This window comes from Lolium rigidum, chromosome 2 (assembly GCF_022539505.1).
Source record: "Lolium rigidum isolate FL_2022 chromosome 2, APGP_CSIRO_Lrig_0.1, whole genome shotgun sequence".
NCBI classification, from domain to species: domain Eukaryota; kingdom Viridiplantae; phylum Streptophyta; class Magnoliopsida; order Poales; family Poaceae; genus Lolium; species Lolium rigidum.
The window spans coordinates 168,886,239-168,907,537 of record NC_061509.1 but is presented as its reverse complement, the minus strand read 5'-3'; the positions used below and the strand labels follow the sequence as shown (position 1 = coordinate 168,907,537).

The following is a 21,299-nucleotide window of genomic DNA, read 5'->3' as shown; positions in this document are numbered from 1 at the left end:
AGTGGCATGTATAATTGCAGATCCCTCTCTTAGTTTTACCATCACACCTGCTAGACTAAGCCATCATTCTCTCCTCCAACGATAGAAGTGACTATTGATGCCTTAGAAAGTGGAAAAGCTATACATATTACCATCTTACTTTACTGAATCCTTCATGTTTTGGCTATCAAGAGTATGTTCTGCTTTGGGCACGATGAACCATGTAATGGAATTATTATAAACACTGTTGGATGCTCCTTGCTCTTTTGTATGAATATTCTTTGCGGCCCTACCTATCCATAATTAATGCACCACATACCTTGCATGCTTCACGGGCGCGGCGTGCCGCTGCGCCACTGCTTCCTAGTTAACATTATAATTACGTTTTCTCCATTTTATGCTTGAACACATGATTTATTATCTATCACCGTATGTGGTTGTCTCTATATCGCACACGCTTCAGTGAGCCGTGTGTGATACTTGTGATGCTAGACGACTAATATTATTGACATCACGTGCATAACTCCAACAATGCACACGGTTGGAAAGATGGTGTGCAAAATATAGGCCCATCAGCCCAACCGACCTAACACTTGCAACTTTCTTATATAAATAAGAACCAGCAACCTTATCCGGTCTCACTCCACTCCAAAACCGCCCTCCTCTTTAGACTACAACTTGTCGGTGAGGCGGAAGCGCTTTTCGCCGAGATCCGCCTTGCTAGAACGCCGATGAACTCCGGTGCGACACGTTGGCCGTGGAGTTCGTAGCCAAGACCTTCCGCCGACACGTCCGGTTAAACCGGCTCGTCCTTGACCTCCACCGTGGCCTCGGCAGGGCGAGACCGTGCCCTCGCCCTCCCGCAGGTTTATGTTATTAGTTTTTGCATGTTTACCTTCTATTTTGTAGTTCGGGACTAATCTTAGCGTCGGTGTTTTTGGTGGCAATATTGGATTATTTAGTGAGTTAGATCCATGTTTTATTTATGCGGTTAGATCCATTATTTGTTTATTGCGGTGTGTTACTTAGATCCATATTATTGTTTTATATTGACATGATATGTTATCATGTATTAATATCTACATGTAGAAATGTGTTAATTAGATGTACAAATTTCTTTACATTTATGTATTATCTCTAGCCAACATTTCATATGCCTAGCTAGTCTGGATGTACAAATCTGTTTACATTGCCATTTTTGATACATGTTTCGCATGTTCAACTCTAGGTAGTATTTTATAATATGGATGCAATTTTAGGAACACTGCATAAAAAAGAGTTGATTACCGATCTTATGTCATGGTCTTAGCATCTATTAAGAATAAATAGATAAAGACGTAACCAAAAGGAGGGTGTTAGAGGTAGTGCGTCTCGCTAGAATTTTCTTAGAAGGTACTGCTCGTGACTTCCACTCTACTTGGCACTTGATGCAGCCTCCTCACACTTTTGACATAAGAGTAAGTCCATTAATTTCTTAGGTCCTCACATGCATTTCTATCTTCTATTTGTTATTATTCTGAGATGATAAATGTTTTGTTTAGTTTTGCAACATTGTGCTTAGGGTGTCAAGCTCTACAATATGGTTGTTGTGAGGTACCAAGTGTCTCTCGTTCATATAGCACGGCATGATCATGAGAGTCGCATGTGGTTAGGGAACCACCTCCAAGTTCCTCTCTAGTAAACGTGCACGAAACCGCTGACAAGATTCAACAAAGACTATAAACCAGTCTTGGGAAGACGGTGGCAGATCTTTCCATAGGAACCTGTCTACGAGGCACAGACGTAACCAACAGTGTCTCATTGGTATAGCTAGCAATCAAATGTATATCGTAATGCATGTATACAAGGGTTGTATCAAATTTACAATCAAAAATACAGAAATTTTGGTAATGTGTTTTGATAAAATGTTGCATGAGTTACTGGTATGTAGGTACTACTAATAGAATTGGGTAAAATCATTTGCAATGATTCTGGAAAAGCGCAGCATTAGCTTTAAACTCACTGTCTCCAATTGTCAGAAACACACACGAGAGAAAATGTAACATCCCAAATTTTCAAACAAAGAAGAAAATGAATTTCCTTTTTCCAAAAATGAGAACCTACAAAAACTTTTATTACATATGGTGCTATGCATAGTGCTCCTACCTAATACTTGTGTTATTGCCATGATTGTTTGTTTATTGCATTGAACATATTTCCAAAACCCTAAACCCTAACCTTCTCAAAACCAAATAGGATCAAATATGAAGAAACTAAAATAAAATAAAAAGACATATGTGGGCATATAGCCCTAGTATGCAAATCTTGACCAATACCCTTCTTACCTTTCTAAATGGTTGTGAACCCTTGTTAGACCCCACTAAACCCTAAACCCTATCCTTTTCACCATCCAATTTAAAACAAAATAAAAAGAAATTAAATAAGAAAATGGCCTATGTGCCTATGGCTATTTTTGGTAAAACTTTTACTTAGGCTTTTCTACCTTGATTAGATGTTTTGAAAACATCAACAAACCTAACCTAGTACTTACGAACCAAATCAAGTGAGAAACAAAAATAAAATAAACATATGCACAGAGGCATATGTGGCACATAGCCATATTACCAAATCTTGACCTATGCACCTCTACTTTGCCCAAATGGTTTGAAACCAACACTAAACCCCATCTAACCCTAAATAGACCCTAGACCATGCCTAAGTAAAGCAAGAGGAACAAAATAGAAGAATAAGGAAAAGTGGAATATCACCTCATATGAGGCTATGGCCATTTTTGCAAATCCTTAACCAAGGCCACCATGACTTGTGCCAATGCTTGTGAAACACCAATATATAAATAACAAACACTTTTGCAGCAAAGAAAAACAAATCAAAGCAAAGGAAAGATCAAAATTCAACTACATATGATAATGGTCAAATTGAGCTTTTATATCATCATGCCCACTTTGAGCCCCTGGATTAGAAGATTCTTACACTAAAATCTCTCACTTCTTTCCACCTCATCCAAGATCATACCAAGATGAACATTTTTGGTGTGGACCATCAGAGTTGACTCTGCCTACATTGACCAATATAAAGGTGACAAGTAGCAACCATGAAACAAAAACAAGATTATACCCAATTTGGCATTTTGCAAATCAACTCTATTTTGAGCACCACCACCACCTTTAGACTTCAAATGTTATATGATTACAACCCACCAAAATTCACTGCAAAATTCGAAAATTACTTTCATGCGGCCATTTTACCAAGCACCTTGTGTGCATCATATCTACCAACTCCCTACACCCAAAAACCCATCAGGTCTTGGCCCAAACCAGCAAGCTCTGGTCATCCAATGTACTCTCCAGTACTCCCTCCTTCATGACAAACACAAGAGACACCCTGAGGTACACAATTACATCATCTTTCAACCATGCCGAGGCCACCATGCCACTCACCATGCTCACCCTCTCTCCCCTCACCTCCAGCCAACCAAACCATGTCACCTAGCCTCCCCTTGCTCTGCTGGACCTGCTAGACACGACCATCCACGAAGGAGACGCCGGCACTGGTCACAACGACGCACGCCCAGACACGCCCACGACGCCCAGAGCGCGCCAGGACGTGTCACTGGACACGACAGGGCACCGATTTCTCCCGTTGACTCCGACCACCCCCAGCCCTCTCCTCTCTCCTACGCACTCACCACGGTACCACCTACCTCCCAGACACCACCATTGGACCACGGGACCCCTGTAGCCACCGTCATCGTCGACGACGTCCACCGGTACCGCGCTAGTACATGACATCTCCCGAACTGCTCTGTCCTCCATTGGTTGCGCCACGACGCGCGTTAGCACCGCATCGACGTCGCCTACAGGACGCCTACCTCACCTTGCCCCTTCGCCGCCCGAATCGACGACGCCATGGTCGACCTCACCCGCACCCTCGGCCACCCCGCCCAGCCTATAAAAGGAACACACCCCCGGACGATTTCAGCACACCGGCCGCCTCCCTCCTTCTTCTAGCTCGCCAAAACCACTTCCCTTCCTCGATTGAGCCCTCGGCCGCCGGAATTTCACCGGAGCCGCCGCGGCGAGTAGAAAGATCGCGCGGTCGATTGGCGCCACCTCAGCTCCTCCCACGACCGCCATTCGCCTCGCCTTCGTCAACAACCTCCTCCTGCACCGACGCTCAGCCTCGCTGGAGCCCACGATCGCCGCCGACCCCCTCCCTCCGCTGTGCCAGTACGCGCTTCTCGTCGACGACGACGACGACGCTCGACCGTCGGATCGTCAGCTAATCTAGCGGCCCACGTTAAAAGGTACCGATTCGGTTGTTAAGACTCGCTGACATGTAGACCCCACCTTGTCAGACGGCCTGCGGCGCGCTGAAGCGTTACTGGGCCAGCCCAACTCTTTCTCCCTCTCTCTGGCCCAAGTTCTTTCCCGCGCAGGCCCAAAAATTTGAATTCGATTTAAATCGTTTCGATCCAGTTTCCTTACAGATGCTTGGTTCAAAATTAAATAACTTCAAATCTGGTCAACCAAATTTGGTGAACTTTATATTGTTGGAAAGCTTATGAAAAGCTCCATCCAACCCCACTGGTTTGAACCCTAGATCTATGGTAGAATTTGAATAGTAAAAATAACAAGTTAGAGAGTTTTCGAATACAAACAAATTTATAAAATCAACCATAATGAGTTTTGAGGTGATTCAAACTCTCATAATTCACATTTCAGAAACTCTAATTGTTTGTGCAAAAATATGATATGGGTACTGTATATGATCATGGGATAGAGCAAAGTATTGGCTATGTAGTCAAATTCTAGCCCATTTAAACTGTTTCAAAATTAGGGTTTCAAATCTATGAGGTGTAGCACCTCATTTAAATCATCTTCCCAAGTGGTATGAAGTAATGTGATGACCCTTGTTGCATGGTCTCATGTTTGCTCACTTGAGGATATTAAATCAAATAGGATTTAAATTGCATGAGGTATAGAACCTCATTTAAATCATGTTTCTCAAATGATAAGTGTGAAGTGTTGACCTTGGTCAACATATGACCATACATTGTTATTTGAGGAGATTAAATCTTAACAAGATTCAATGAGAGGAAATTATTTCTCCAAACTAAAGAGAAACCCTAATCCACATTTCAATGAGAGGAAATTATCTTCCTAACACTAAGTAAGAAAACCCTAGCATGATTTTGGGTTGCAATGCAAAGTGATGATGCTAGATTATCTTGAGTGAGCCCTTAAGGCTAAACTAGTCTACTTAAGTATTGATTGGTGTTTGTATCCTCGTATTCGTTTATAGACGCTAGTACCGGAGACTATCAAGAGGAGGAGGATTTCTACCAAGAAGAAGAAGAGAACTTTGATCACTACCCCAATCAAGGCAAGCTAATATTCTTGCAAGTTACCCAAGTGCAAAGCTCTACAAGAGCAAGGCACCATTACCTTCTACTTTATGCTCAATGATCCTATCCCAAGTTTTTACCTTACAAGTTTTTGATTATCAAAGTTTACTTTTTGATTCATGATTCACTTGGTCTAGATATGGAGTAGTACAAGAGCATCACACTTAGCCTAGAAAGCTATAAGCTAGTTAGCACCCCTCATGACTAGTTGCTAGTGCTAAAACTAAAAGTGACTACTCTAGATGGGGACTTGTAAAAACCAATGATTTTGAAAACCTTGGAATGATGAGTCATTCTATTGAAAGATTTTGAAGGTGAATATGACTTGTGAATGACTTGGTGAAATGTACCAAAAACTGATGGTTGGGTTCGGATGCGATACCATTCCAATTTTACAAGTACCCCCACAATACCTGAATCTGGGTAAGGCTTAACTGGAAACTTATGTATTTTAGTATGGGTTCCCTCTGAACAAGCGTCATAGGGGTTATGCCGAGGCTGCCTCCATTAAAAGTGAAATGATGTGAAATGAGGTGAATGTCCTACCCAAGCCCTGTGCAGTTCCTGGGTTGACGGTTTGCTCTCACCGGGAGGCCAAGCTCATGGGGAGAGGTGCCTATACTAGGGTATGTAAATGAAAGGTTATGATTGGTATCTCGTGCACTGAGTGTGATATATCAGGGCCAGTTACCCCTGCCGGACTATTGCAATTGTTGTGGCACAAGTGTACGACCTCTGCAGAGTGTAAACCTATTCGAATAGCCGCGTCCGCGGTCATAGACAGTTGGAAAGGCCATACTGTTCCGTCATCGTAACTTTCCCAAAAAAATATGAGTGGTGACTTGTGACTTGAGTTTGAAAGGTGACTTTGACTTTGAATCACAACAGAGTTGTGGGAATGACACTAATGTTTCCACTTGAGTTAAGTTAGGCAAATGAAGAGTCTTGTTTACTAAATGCTTACGAAATAAAACTGGCTTTATGCAGATGAACCTAGAGCTTAGAACCCCATTGATATAATTGTTAGTGCTTACACCAGTATTAGTTTGCGAGTACTTTAAAGTACTCATGGATGTGTCCCTGGCTATTCAAATGGCCAGACTATGAAGATGAGCCCCAGTACCAGGATGAAGGACAACAGGATGTCTACGACAACTAGGACCACTCCTGACGTCAACAGTTGTCTGTGGAACAGATGGACCACAACCGCTACTTCGCTTCCGCTATGTGTTTTGTAATTGATCCATAGATCAACTATTATTGTAAGACTGGATCATGTGATCGCTTGTTGTAACACAATTATGAGTTGTAATGAATAATGTTCTGTGATATCAATCTATTATGTCTCGGAAAAACAATATTCCTAGGATTGCGAGGTATGGCATAATAGGCATCTGGACTTAAAAATCCGGGTGTTGTTGACAGAAAATGTGAAGCGTGTGAGAATGTCTCATATTTCCTAAATGATTTATATCAACAAACTTTTTCTGCGATAGATGGCCCCATTCGCGCATGGTTCTATAAACCGTGTGTGATGTAGAATGTGGGAAAATTAGTTCTGAATTTTTTATGCAAATTAAAATTTAAAATTATTAAAATTCAAAATAAATTCTTTAAATGTTATGAAAAATCAGAACTATTTTTACCACATGGTTATTATATTTTAGTGATCTTTAAAATTTGAAGTTCAAAGATTTTATGGTGTGAGAGGTAGAAAAAAAAATTAGAGAGAAAAAAAGAGCTAGCGCAAATCTTGATGCACTATGAACAATCTAGATACAGGTGTGCCGTGAGCATGTGCTTGTGAAGAAAGTAATTGGGGATATGGAAGGCATCAAATGTTCAAACTTGCTCCTGCAACCTAATGTGACATTCATACGGAAAACCGGAAGCTTGTCTGGTGGAAAGAAGTACTACAACCTGATGATGTTGGCCAAGGAAGACGCCAAGGAGGAGCAAACAATAGTTGTCGCTTGTTGTTGTGCCTATCCCCCTTAGTCTATGGCCGATGGGATCATGATGCTTGTTGTGGCTCTACGGGGATATGATGACCATGGCTCGTTGCTGGTGGCAGATTGTGTCACTCTCGCTGGGCAACGATATTCCCAGCGATATCTGCGCAATGGATGTCTACAAAGACCCTAGGAAGGTAATGTGGCACGGCCACCATTATAATCTGTGTGGAGGTTGGGGTGGGGAGAAGGTTTTGCAAGCCTACGCAAGAGAAACAATTTTAGTGGAGAGCGAGAGAGATATGAATGGAACGTGGAAGTATGCCAAGCACTATGTGGTTCTAGTGGGCTTTGGACTTCGTGCGGGAAGGAGGACCCTATCAACCAGAGGCCTCAAACTTGTGGATTCACTTGGTAGCGTTTGACCGCGCCAGCGATCTGTTCTTTGCGCTAGAGCACTAGCAAAAGCGATATGTTTCTTCTGTCGTTTCAGTAAATTGCCGCATTTAATTCCCTTTGCTAATTACACGTATTTAATTTGAGAGCCCCTACACACGCCGGAGCAAGTCAACACCATTTTTTCTCGCCTTAATTACATGCATTTAATTACACTTGTTGATGCCGCGTATTTAATTTCTGATCAGCTGCTATTCGCATGCTTTTAATTTATGTACATCACGATTGGATGTATTCCTTTTTTGCTTGCCTCCTTTTTATCAGACCCTATTTTTCTATTATCGCACCTCCTACTTTATATCTCTAGCAGTACTAAGAATAATTTCATCGATGCAAACTTTTCAATTCTCTTTTGGCTCTTCTCATTTTTGTTGTTATGTATTAAAATTCATCTTATTTAGACTTAACTTTTTTGTAATTTTCTTTTTCGGGTCAGTTTTTTTTCGGGGGGAAATAACGGGTAGAAAAATCACTTGCAACTTAAGACTACCCACAATGGGAGTATCATAGGTAGTATCATGCATTCCATGCATGCAAAATGCTGATGTGGCAGTGCAATTAAGGATGAGAGAGAGGGTACTAGTATCATAGGTAGATATTGTATCATAGCACATACTACTAGAAAAATTAATGTCAAGTAAATCTTGTACATATATTTGCATTGAGATTCTACAAAACAATTAATATATGGAGAGTATGATACTAGTATATGATACCATGCATTGTGGAGATAGTAACATGTAGTAGTATCATACGTATGATACTTTTATATGATAATATGCATTGTGACTAGTCTAAGGAACCTACCACTTGTAACTCAAATAAACATTACTTTCAACTTAAATGAACTAACACTTTTTATCTCAAATGATGATATTAATGAACTACCACTTTCGACTTACATGAACTACTTGTATCAACAAGCCCTATTAATTTTACAACATAATCCGGCATTTTTTATGTTACATAAAATATTATAAATAAATTTATCTTTTGGAGATGGTTACATAATTTTAACATTTACCGTTGATAAATAACGGATAGAGGGTTGATAACTTCTGATCCAAAAAAAGACATGAAATTATTCTAAATGAAATTATCTTTTGAGATCGGTAACTTTTCACATTTTCCATTCATAAATAACGGGCAGAGGGATGATAAATTGTGAGTTAAAATAGTCACCACAATATTCCAAATGAAATTAACTTTTAAGATTGATAACTTTCACCAATTACCATTGATAAATAACGGACAGAGAGTTGATAGCTCGTGAGCTAGAGTCGCTAAAATAATCTAAATGAAATTAATTTTGGGGTTGGTAACTTTTTGTACTAACCGTAGATAAAAAAATGAGCGGAGGGTTGATAACTTGTGAGCTAAAAATGACATCAAACTACTCTATATGAAATTTTACTAGGTTGGTAAATTTTCCCATTTACTGTTGATAAAATAGTGTGCCGGTGATTGATAACTTATGAGCTAAAAAAAATCGCAAAAATATTCTAAATGGAATTAGCTTTTGGGTTTGTTACTTTTCATATTTAACTTTGATACATAACGGGTAGAGGGTTTATAACTTGTGAGCTGTGAGCTAAAAAAAGCACAAAAATATTTTAAGTAAAATTTAGCCGTTGGGGTCATTAATTTTTCACAATTATCGTTGATAAATAACGGTCAAAGGGTTGATGACTTGTGAGCTAAAAAGTCACTAAATATTATAAATAAAATTAGCTTTTCGAGTTTGTAACTTCTCGCTTTTACCATTGGTAAATAACGGACAGAGCTTTGATAACTTGTGAGAAAAAAAAGTTGCTAAAATATTTTAAATGAAATTAACTCTTTGGGTTTGTAAGATTTCATTTTTAACGCAAATAACGAGCAAAGGGTTGATAACATATGATCTAAACATAATCTCCAAAATATTCTAAATAAATTTAAATTTTGTGGTTGATAATTTTTTACATTTACCGTTAACAACATGCATAGATGATTCCTAAATTTTACGCCAAACAAATTTCTAAATATCTGTAGACGGGTGCTAGTTTTAAAGGTTTCGTCAAGATCGATTTATGTGTTGAAAAAAATTTAAATCGGAGTTATCATTTGAAACGTAAAAAAAAAAAGTAATTAGAAAACATATTGGTTAATGTTAGATTTTGCGTATTTACTGGTTGACACGGTCACTAGTTTCGTTTTGTATGAAAAGTTCACGTCTTTCATTTTTACCATGTGAACGGTAGGGTACAAAATACACGTGTTTCTGTTTCTTGCATTAAACATATGTAGCTCACGTGGTAAGCACGTCGCTCAGGTATAGAGGACGCGGAGGCGCGGGTTCGATCCTTCGCATCCACCTTGCGCGGAGAAAACTCGGAAAGGTGGGACATACCAAAACGGAAAGTTTCAACACGCTATCGAGAAGGCGGAACAGAAAAGGTAAGTTCGTTGGTCAAACTTCGATCGTGGAGCTCATGAGAGATCAAATGGATGAAATGGCTCTTCTCACGTCGTCTGGACACCGCCAGGATTCGCTGACTTGGTGTTGGCTGACTTGTGAATCCTACGTCGCATGGAGCCCACCTGTTAGTGACCCTAACTTCGTTGGTCGGAATTATACTGCAGGGACAACCGCCAGCTAGAGCTTCCCTCTAACTTGACCTTAGAGTAGCTAGCCTTGGGACTTTTGGCTAGGTGTAGAGCTCATGAGAAATCAAATGGATGAAATGGCTATTAAAAACTTAAAAACTTCAAAATATGCTCATTAACTGATCCATCCTTCAAATATGTAAGGCCCCTCAAAATTTGACCATAAATTCGAAATTTGAACCAAACTTTGGCCATAAATTCACTTAACATGTTTCAAAAAGAAAAAGGAAAAGCATGAAAAAACGTGGAAGTGAAGATGGACCGTGGGGCCGACGTGTTTCGAAGGCCCGCCATGAACTGTCCAGATTCGGGAGTCCACGGGCTGTGGCTTGCAAATATGAAAACAAACAAAAATAATGTTTTCTAAAAAAAAACTTATGTCACGTCAAACGAAAGCTTCGCGTAACCGGAGTGCGTACCGACATAGCGACAACGCGCGCGAAGGACGACTGATTCGTCGAGAAGCAAAGCAAAACCGCGTTCAAGCCGCCACCCGCATCACCAGTTCAACGCCCGACGGCTACTATATAAATTCATCAGCCCAGACGAGAGACCACGAATTCCAACCGGAAGAGAAGAGAGGAACAGAGCTACTGATCGATCCTTCACTTGAGACATAAGCAGTTCGCTACTGCCTGCGAAGTCGGGCAAGAGCAAGAATTCGATCGATGAAGCAGCATCAAGAAGAAGCGCACGACCACCTCCTCGCGGAGGCGCCGGCGCCGGCTGCGACCACCACCAAGGGATGCGCCACCTTCTGGGTGTGCGCGGAGGAGGAGGACGAGGCGCCGCGGCGGTTCGCGGTGCCAGTGACGCTGCTCGGGCACCCGCGGATCCTGGAGCTGCTCGTGGAGGCGCACGAGAAGTACGGGTACGCGCACGACGGCGCCATCGTCGTCCCCTGCGGCGTCGACAGGTTCCAGGAGGCGGTCGACGCGGCGAGGGCCCAGGAACGGCACCGCCACCACCATCACTTCAGGATCCCTCACCTTGCCACCTGCTTCAGGCCGTCGCATATCGTTGCTTAGCACCGGCGCGCCGCGTCTTTTTTTCTTGCTTTTCTCCTTTGTTCTTCGCGTGGTCATCGAATTGGTACAACTTGATTCTTTATGTAATCGATCGATGGAGGGTAATGTTGAAACCTCAAGGTTGATCGATTGACTAATTATCTGTATATTTGCGAACTACAGTTCCACGAATCGTTCCATTGTTTGTCAAAGAAAATCATTCTCAGTTTTAACTCGGTTTTTTTAAGGAATACGGTAGGGAAGCTCCTACAGTGATTTTGTATTTAAATAATAAGAATTTAAATTCATGTCCCTAGAGACTTGAATCTGGATGGCTAGGTTGTACATCCACTTAACTAACCAAGTGAGCTGGCTCACTTCGTATTGAAAATTTTGATCTCATTGCTCGTTTATAATGAGATGCTTGTTGTTCCGACCGTTGACTCGATCCCGATCGAGCTGGCTAAGCAATTCCACCTTTGCTTGAGCATGATCATTGAGGCGGAGGAGATTTCTGGTTGAAAGAGGAACATATAGAACTGTTTACCGTCATTTGCGTGAATGGATTTGGAATATCAGAAATGGTATCTGCAATTTGGGAAAATATGAACACCGATCGACACTGTAATAGAGAGGAAGAGATGCAAACTCTTTAGAAATCGTTGTTTCTTTTAGCTCACGGAAACAAACACTGTTTGCCCTAGTTTTTTTTGGTGTCATCCGCCTTGCCGAGGGTAAAACTGTTTCGCGATTCTTGGTATCATCATACTTGCAGGGCATCTTTAAATAGCATGATTAAGAAACACAGACATGAAGGCAAGTACGAAGAAGGTGATTGCAAAGCACATAAAAATGGCAGGAACTAGTAATAAAAGCCATTGTAGTGAAACAATTTTTTTTTTGAAAAGACGACACTTACGAAAATTTAATCATGCTTGCCTAGCACATTGCATTTGCCGATATTTTCTGTTGTATACTCCGTATGACTCGGATCTTCCCTAAACCCAAAAGATTCATTGGTTACACTTTCGAAAATTTAACCATGTTTGCCTAGCACATGCGTTTGCAGATATCTTCGGTTGTATACTCCGTATGACTCAGATCCAAAAGATTCATTGGTTACACTTTCGAAAATTTAACCATGTTTGCCTAGTACATGCGTTTGCAGATATCTTCTGATGTATACTCCGTATGACCGGGATCTTCCCTAAACCCAAATGGTTGGTTGGTTGATTTGTACACTTAAAAAATTTAACCATGTTTGCCTAGCACATGTTTGCAGGTATCTTATGTTGTCTATACTCCCTATGACTCAGAACTTCCATAAAGCAAAATGATTGATTTGTATTCTAGAAAAGACTTAATTATGTGTCCTTTTTTGTTATCTTGACTACCTCAGATTCATATTACTTGTCACTAGTATGGGTATGGATGTACCCTAGAACAAAAATATGTCTAGATACATCTATATTAGTGGCAACTAATATGGATCGTACTAGCTATTATTGCCCGCGATATTAATCAATAGGTTTTCTGGTTACTCACATTTACTTTAAGAAATGCACTTTTTTTTAGTATTCTTTTTCACGGAAGACCAAAACATAGATCTATATTTACAAAAGCACAAACAAGACAATGACCTTGGACCCAAAAGTATTCACATTACAATATTATAACATCCATGTATTCGCTCCCAGAATCAGCTTTGCTATTAAACAAAAATCTATTTTTCTACAACCAGCAGTCCTCATTCCTCCTCCTCATCGCTGTACTCCATTTCATGGTCATCACCTATTATATGCAACATACCGCCAGGACCAATAAACGCCTCTTCTACAATCAGCTGATGTAGACCTTCCCCAGGTATCCCTTGGAATCTCAGGAACGCATCGTAGAGCGACGAGTTATCCAGTTCCATCCTGTGGTCAGAGGTATGCTGCTGGTTAAACCGGCCTGGGAGTTTCGACCTGGTGTTGTAGCACTCCCGCACAGGTCAAACCCGATTGCTTCCGTGCAATCCTTGCACTTGTATCGCTCCCCTCGGATCGGATAGACCTGCAAGGCATTTCATCAGTTCCATATTACCAAAAGGACAAGAGTAATTCAAGAAATGGCAATTGAAGCCAGGACACAACGGTGCTCATCAATTTCTTCCAATTGGATTCGGTGTTAAGGTTTTCTTTTGCATGTGACAAGATACTAGATGGTTTAAGAGACCACAAAAGTTGGTAGTGTCTATTATTGAACAGTGAGATCATAAATTTAAAAAATAAATCTTAGAATAAATTTCTAGTTTTTGATACCCTGCAGTTGATTTAAGGACTACTACATTTCATACTAGTGCAATATCTTAAAATAAAAGGTAAAACTGTGTTTATATTAAGAAAATGTTATAAGACAGATGCTAGAGCAGCTTACTAAATGGAACGTAAACTTTGTAATTGGTCCTCTAAGAGTGCAAGAATCAAAAGCATGTCGTTTTGTACATATAAATAATTACTTATGGTGAACATGTAAGGATAGATCGAAGAAAATTCATGAAACTAGAACAAGAACACTGTGACACTTAACTATTTATATTAATGGACATAGGTACTAAGATTAGTAGTACAAGTTATCCGTGAAAATGACTAAGTGGAGTAGGCCCTAACACTCAAGTAAATGTATCTTTTGGTTAATGTCTGCATATTACATACAGAGTGGTTCTTTTTGACAAAAAAAAACATTTACTAGCTCTAAGGAAGTGTCTTGGTCTTAAAGAGACAACTAGGGGTCTCAACTCTCAACTAAGTCTTTCTGGGAAGTAGGACTACCAGAAAAAAGCTTTTATTTGTTGGGTAACATCAATGATGCTATACTGGAAGATATACACGTCACACTGGATGGATGCTTGACTAAATACCAACAAGGTGGCAACAATTAAGATACAAAACTCAGAAAATCGTTGGGAAATTGTGAAAAAAAAAAAAACCGTTTTATCTACCAATAGTGGCTCCACTGCTAAGGATAATCCACTGGATGGATGCTTGACTAAATACCGACAAGGTTCTGAACTACGACAGTTTCTACAGCTTGTACATACCCCACATGAGTCGCATCCAACTCCAGCGTGAACATTTGATAAGTCTAGATTCTTCTGTCCATAGGTTACCCCTTTTGATACTTTATCCATTTCATCTTTGCTGCATGAAGTACCTGAACCACAGACAGCACAGGAAAATGAATCAGGCATGCGCTTCATTTCAACACATAATTTACAAATATCTCAAGTTGTATTTCATGAAGGATAAGTAACCAATGCATGAGCTTTACTATGCCTAAAGAAACAGAAAAAAAAATCTAAAATTTCCCATCTACATTGTGCCCTAGAATTTTTGGAAGAAATAAAAGAAGTGATATGATACCACATAGAGTTATGCTAGACAGTTCAAACAAAACAGTAGCAGAAGCTAACTCGCTCTCATGTAGTGTCAACCCCCTGTACCTGTTCTCGTTTTCTAACCCATGGTTGTTTCAAATTGCTTGGGTAATTCCACAACAAACTCTGAACCCTATTCGAACAGTTCAACTTCACACTCCTGACTCCACAGCTCACAGTACATTAATAACATATATATAACCATTGACCAACTATAACGGCTCTGGACATATCATATCAACATCATGTCTCTCTCGGTATGCACAAAGTCAATGAATATGGTATACAGAAATCTTACATATCTGAAAATTTTGGTGGCTAAATAAACATCACATGGGAGTAAATCATTTTATGTAGTGTAGCTGACACAAACCAGATACTGTATATTTTTTTATTTTCCATAAAGAGTTCCTGGCACACATAATAGTAGAGTGTATTTTATATTAAAACAGTTATGATAAAGGTAATCTTTATTGATCAAATAAGTGACAGCACAACTGCTGAAGGTGTAAGCATCATTGTTGGTGCTTATTCTAAGTCCAAAGCACTGTTAAGGAAAATAATAGCAGACCAAAAGCCATCAATATGGTAACTCAGGAGTCAGGATAAACAACTCAATTTAAAAGGTTTACATTTAGCTAAACAGAGCAAGTCAAACACAAATTTCATGATTATCTTTTTGTGCGATCATGATGGACAGTATTATGTTGTTATAGGGTAAAGAGCTATATTATGTTATATGTGAACCTGATCTTGGGAAACAAATTACCTGAAGATGATCCTTCAGGGTTGCATTGAGTGCTCTCAGACAGAAGTTTCTTGCGTCTTGATTCGTGTTCTGCTGGAAAATATTCTTCCAGAAAGTGGTCAAGATCTAAACAAACATTAGGATAACTTCCGGGATGAAGACCTCCACAAACTTGACATTTCAATGCTTCATCACCTAACGAAGGCAAACAAGACATGCAATACACTTCCCACAAAACCAAGATATGTCAGTTTCTGAAAAGATAAGAAAAGCCACAAAAACTGAGCAGCCTTTTATTCCAAATTTAGAGCTTACCATGACCGCAGTTAAGAACAGCAGGTTGATATAGCAGATCCTTACAGAGAGGACATGACACATCCTCTAACTTTACTTTCTTTGAACACTCGTTCATTGTATTGTCATCAACTGAAACTTCACCTGGGAATCCAGTCTTGCCATCTTCAAGCTTGTTGTCCCCATCTTTTCCATTTTCTTCAAAAAGCAGCACAGCTTATGAATAAAGACTAAGCTGAGGCAGATATTATTGCAATCACATAAAAGAATTCTTACCATAATTATTGCCCTTGGAGTTTAAAAACTCAATATTTTGTGGAGAGTATGCATCCATGAACTTCTCTAGCTCTGAAATGACGCAGTTAGAACATAATAATAGACCATACTTCATAACAAGTAACATGTGAGTACTAATTCATAAAATAATGGAAACGGGCATTAGAATGGGAAAATCAATTTGGTTCAAATGTACTATAGTTCTGGAAATCTGATGCTAGAAGAAATAGATTTATACTTCGAAATAGACAGAGAAATGTGAGTTTCAACAACCGTGTTGCCAATAAGGCACCAGTGTCGGCGAAGTAATGAGAGGGACCATCCTAACCTAAGCCAACAGCCCAAAACCTCACAGATATTCACTTAATACCCCTACCAAGTTCTGATCCAACCTGATAATCCCTATCTCGACCAATCAATTTGGTTGTGATGGATTTGAATACAATTGAGGATTGTAAGTTCAGTAAACTGGTGGTATTTTGAATTATGGGCATCATTTGCACAATAACTTTGGAAAAAATACCTTCACAGAAGAAAAACTCTTAACATGATTTAGAAAATAAAAAAGAACTAGTTCCATAAGAACTTCAGATCTACACTCAAAATATAATACATGTTGTGTTGGCAAGAAGCAAGATAAATAAGCCCTTAGTATTTTTTCTATTAGGAAAATGGGTCGAAATGCTTTGGGCATTGAGCGCTCACCTAGTACTTCTTTTTCCCTTTTCTTGTATTCGACAGGTTCAAGCTTTACAAGCAAGTGATGGAGGAGCGGGCAGATACTAGGAAAATGATTATAAGGCCGCCTGCATATCGCACAATGGGATTCCTGGGCGTTATGCATCGCATGGTGGACGCACCAGAAACATGACATATGACCACATGCTGCACCGACAAACAATGAATGAGATTCGAGAAGTACGCTCAATTTTCTTTTGGATCAGCCTACAAGAAGAAACCCTTACCAATAACAATTGGTTTGTAGAGAAGCTCCCTGCAAGACATATTCAACATGCATTAGAGATCATTAGTAACTGAATGCTCATCAGAGAGAAAAGGGGAGTCAATCTGGTTAATTTTTGTATAAAAGGCGATTAAAACAGAATTAGGAGGGTATGAGATCATTAGCACATCTATGCGGAATCAAAGCCACCACGGTTCATTGCTCATCAAATAGCATAAGTGAAGCAACAAGGATAATGTTTTAGGAAAACAAACAAAATTAAGAGCCACCATCCCAATCAATTTACTTATGTTCCTTAGTGTTCCATGAGGTGTCGAATTAAGCCGATATAAGGACTTTAAATATGTGACGCGTAGTCAAGTTCTCACTAGACCATCCAAACCATAGCCGTGTGCATATGTGGCAACATTTCGTTATTGGTATGCCTAGATAGATTGGAGATGGTCTAGAGTATGCAATTATCGAATATCGATACACACAAATACAGGAGGGCGAGTACGTAGCACGACCGAATCCGCTATCGGATCAAAACGAGGGCGCGTAATCTAACAGCGCAGCACGCGTTTCCACAACCCACACAGGGATACTTCTGCCCATGGCCAGTTAGCCACGGCAACAGAGGAGAGGACAGAAAGGGCGACGGGGAACTCACAGGCATACGCAGCACTGGAACCGCGGGTCCTCCAGATCGCCGAAGCCAGCTCCGGCGGAGGCGGCGGCGGCCTCCTCCTTAATCTCCGGCGCGCGGTTCCCGCTGCGGTCCTCGGAGGCCATCCTCCTCGATTGGCTCCCTCGGCGGACGGCGGACGGCGGATGGGGGATTCTGCCACAAGGTTCCGGGTCAGCAGATGCGACTATGCGGACGGGGCCAACCCGCAGCGGTTTGGGCCTTGGGCGAGAAGAAGTAAATCGACAAAGTGGCCGCTTCACGTCCGGGTAGTCTAGTCCGGTCAGGTCGTTTTCTGTATTGAGTTTTTTTAATAATTAATACCACATATATTTATATTTAGGGTTAAGTGCACTTTGGTCCCTCAAGTCTTGCAAGAGTCTAATTTTGGACCCTCAACTCTGTTTTGGCCTAAATCTGCCCTTAAACTCTTAATTAAGTTTAATTTTAGTCCCTAACAGCTATTTAATGATGGTTGACCGGTTTTGACTCTCTTTTTTTTGCTACCGTGGAAAAAATTGGCCGGTTTTAATCTACGTGGGATCTTATCCTCAGTTAACATATAGAAGAAGTTGAACTAGTAGACACTACCAACTGCATCCACACCATAACCCTCGCTTCGCCTAACCCTAGGCGACTCGGGGGCGATCCCCACCGCCGGCCGCCTGACACCTCCCTCCTCGCCCCCTCCTCCTCGCCGCCACCGGAAGACCCGCAGGGAAAAGCCCTGGCGGAGACGGCGGCGGCAGGGACTTCATCCCTCGCGTGGTGGCGGCTTCCCTGGCGGCGGCGGTGTGCGTCTCCGGCGGCTCCAGCATGGAGTTGCCGCGGGTGTGCGGCGGCGTGAACGTCTCCACGGTGGTGGAACGGCTTCCTACGCGATGGGATCGCCCTACTGGCGGTGGATCTTCGGATCGTCGGTGGTGAGGGCCCCTAGGGTTTCGTGAGGCGCTGCCGAGATGGTGGAGGCGACGTCGCGTCAGAATAAAGGTGTTGGAGCTCGGTCCCCATCTCGGCAAGGCCACGTGTGGCGGCGCCGGTGAGCTGCTGACCTGGTTTCCTCTCAGATCGGTGGATCTGGGGAGGGTGGTCTCTCCGGGAACGGTCTTCTGTCGACTCTGCCGTGGAGCTTTGGGAGTTGGAGGGTTGTTGTTGCTGTTGTCTTCCCCTCGGCCGATCGTGGTGGCGAGGGAGTGGAAGGGGACAGTACAATCACCTTCCTCGTTAGGGTTTTTAGGGTCTTTTTTTGAGATGCGACTGTCGTGTCGTGAAGCTTCCTCCGACCAGCCATGGTGGTGAGGGGAGGAAGTGGCTTAACGTGGTGTCGATGGTTGGGACCTACTACTCGGGTCCGTGGATTGGAAGTTCTGCTTGGTCTCCACCAGCTCCCGCCTGCCCGATGGTCTGGAAAAGATTATTAGCTCTCACCCCTCAGGGTGGGCACTCCTGCGGTGTTCAGAGCCCAATGTGGCGAAGGTGGCAGCGGTGACTCGATGGTGTCTGAAGACGGGCGGCTTCCGGATTCGGTCTCTGTACTTGGGTGGTGACGATGAGGACGATGGGCTTGTTTGCGATTTGGGAGTACGGTGTATGGTCTTCTGGGTCCATATTGTATTTTCCTTTTTTGGTGGAGTCGTTTGTAATCGGTTTCGCCATTGTTGAATTCCATCACTTGTTATCTCAAAAAAAACATATAGAAGAAATCACCTTAACCTAACACGCATGTGTGCCGCCTCCGCCTTTCTCGCTTGGTGTAGCCGCCATCACCACTTCAGCCGCCTCCACCTTTCCTCCTGACCCAAAAGACCTCTCATGTCTTCCGACTCTACCTTTCTCGCCCGGTTTATCCGCCCTCGTAGTGTGAGACACTGCAACTAGGTGTTGGGGAAGAGTTATGGTTACTACGCCAAACGGATAATGACCATGATCATGATCTAACCAGCGAAGTTCGTGATGCTAATTGCATAACTAATCTCGATGTGAGATGGTCCTACATGAACTAAACATGTCCAAATCTGTCCACGGTGGCAAAAAAGAGAGAGTCAAAAATCGGTCAACCATCATTAAACCGCAACAGGGACCAAAATTAGACTTAATTAAATTTAAGGGCACGTTTAGACCAATACAGAGTTGAGGAACCAAAGTTAGACTTTTGCAAGACATGAGGGACCAAAAATACGCTTAACCCTTATATTTATAGTAACAAATAGTACATGGTAGAGATACAAAAGACCCCAGCAAATACAAAATAAAGTATTGAAACACGAGCAAATTATTGAGATCTTCAAATTCATATTTCTTCCATGACACAATCTTGTATTTCTCGGAAGGCAGCCAAAAATAGATACCAAACCATAGATCAAATACCAACGAAGGTTCTCCCATTGTTTTAATTTGAGCCGCAATGCCAAGGCTACGTGCACGCGTGCAATCATTGAAGTAGTCAATCAACATCGGCGAGAGTACCAACACCATTATGCTAGGGAAAATTAACCGAACAGCCAGGTCAACGTCACTAGAGGGTCGAGAGTACGAATCACCATTGTCGAGGACGTAGCAGCCGGGACAAATATTGCAAGGATAATCCTCCTCGCGACAACCATGAGAAAAGATCCAAAATTGATGTGGCAAAGCAAGATCTGAAGATCTATACCTAGATAATTGTAATCCTCCAACACCACCATTGACGCCATGAATAAGATCTTGCCGTCGAAACAATGACTGAAGAATACTTATTGTAGATGATGGCATCTCGAATATGGCGAAGGCCAACAAGAAGATATCTACCAAATCCTAACCTAATCTATTGAAGAGAGTGGATTTGGTGATCAGGGGGATACGTGAGCACCCGGTTATCACCGTTAGATTTGGTCCACCATCGTTGGATTCTGCTACTCACTAACGGCCACTAACAAAGGGCCACTACCTCACCGGCTGATGGCGTGTAAGACACACGTCCGTTGGAAACCCCAAGAGGAAGGTGTGATGCGTACAGCGACAAGTTTTCCCTCAGTAAGAAACCAAGGTTATCGAACCAGTAGGAGTCAAGGATCACGTGAAGGTCGTTGGTGACTGATGGCGTGTATTTCACACATTCGTTGGGAACCCCAAGAGGAAGGTATGATGCGCACAGCAGTAAGTTTTCCCTCAGAAAGAAACCAAGGTTTATCGAACCAGGAGGAGCCAAGAAGCACGTTGAAGGTTGATGGCGGCGGGATGTAGTGCGGCGCAACACCGGAGATTCCGGCGCCAACGTGGAACCTGCACAACACAACCAAAGTACTTTGCCCCAACGAAACGAGTGAGGTTGTCAATCTCACCGGCTTGCTCGTAACAAAGGATTAACCGTATTGTGTGGAAGATGATTGTTTGCGAGAGAAAACGAGTAAAAACAAGTATTGCAGACAGATTTGTATTTCAGTATTAAAGAATGGACCGGGGTCCACAGTTCACTAGAGGTGTCTCTCCCATAAGATAAAAGCATGTTG

General features: G+C 41.8%; 1 pseudogene; it reads right to left on the bottom strand.

Moving 5' to 3' along the window:
* Positions 1–13,033: 13,033 nt before the first annotated feature.
* LOC124692583 lies at positions 13,034–17,933 on the bottom strand (annotated as a pseudogene).
* Between the last annotated feature and the right edge of the window lie 3,366 nt (positions 17,934–21,299).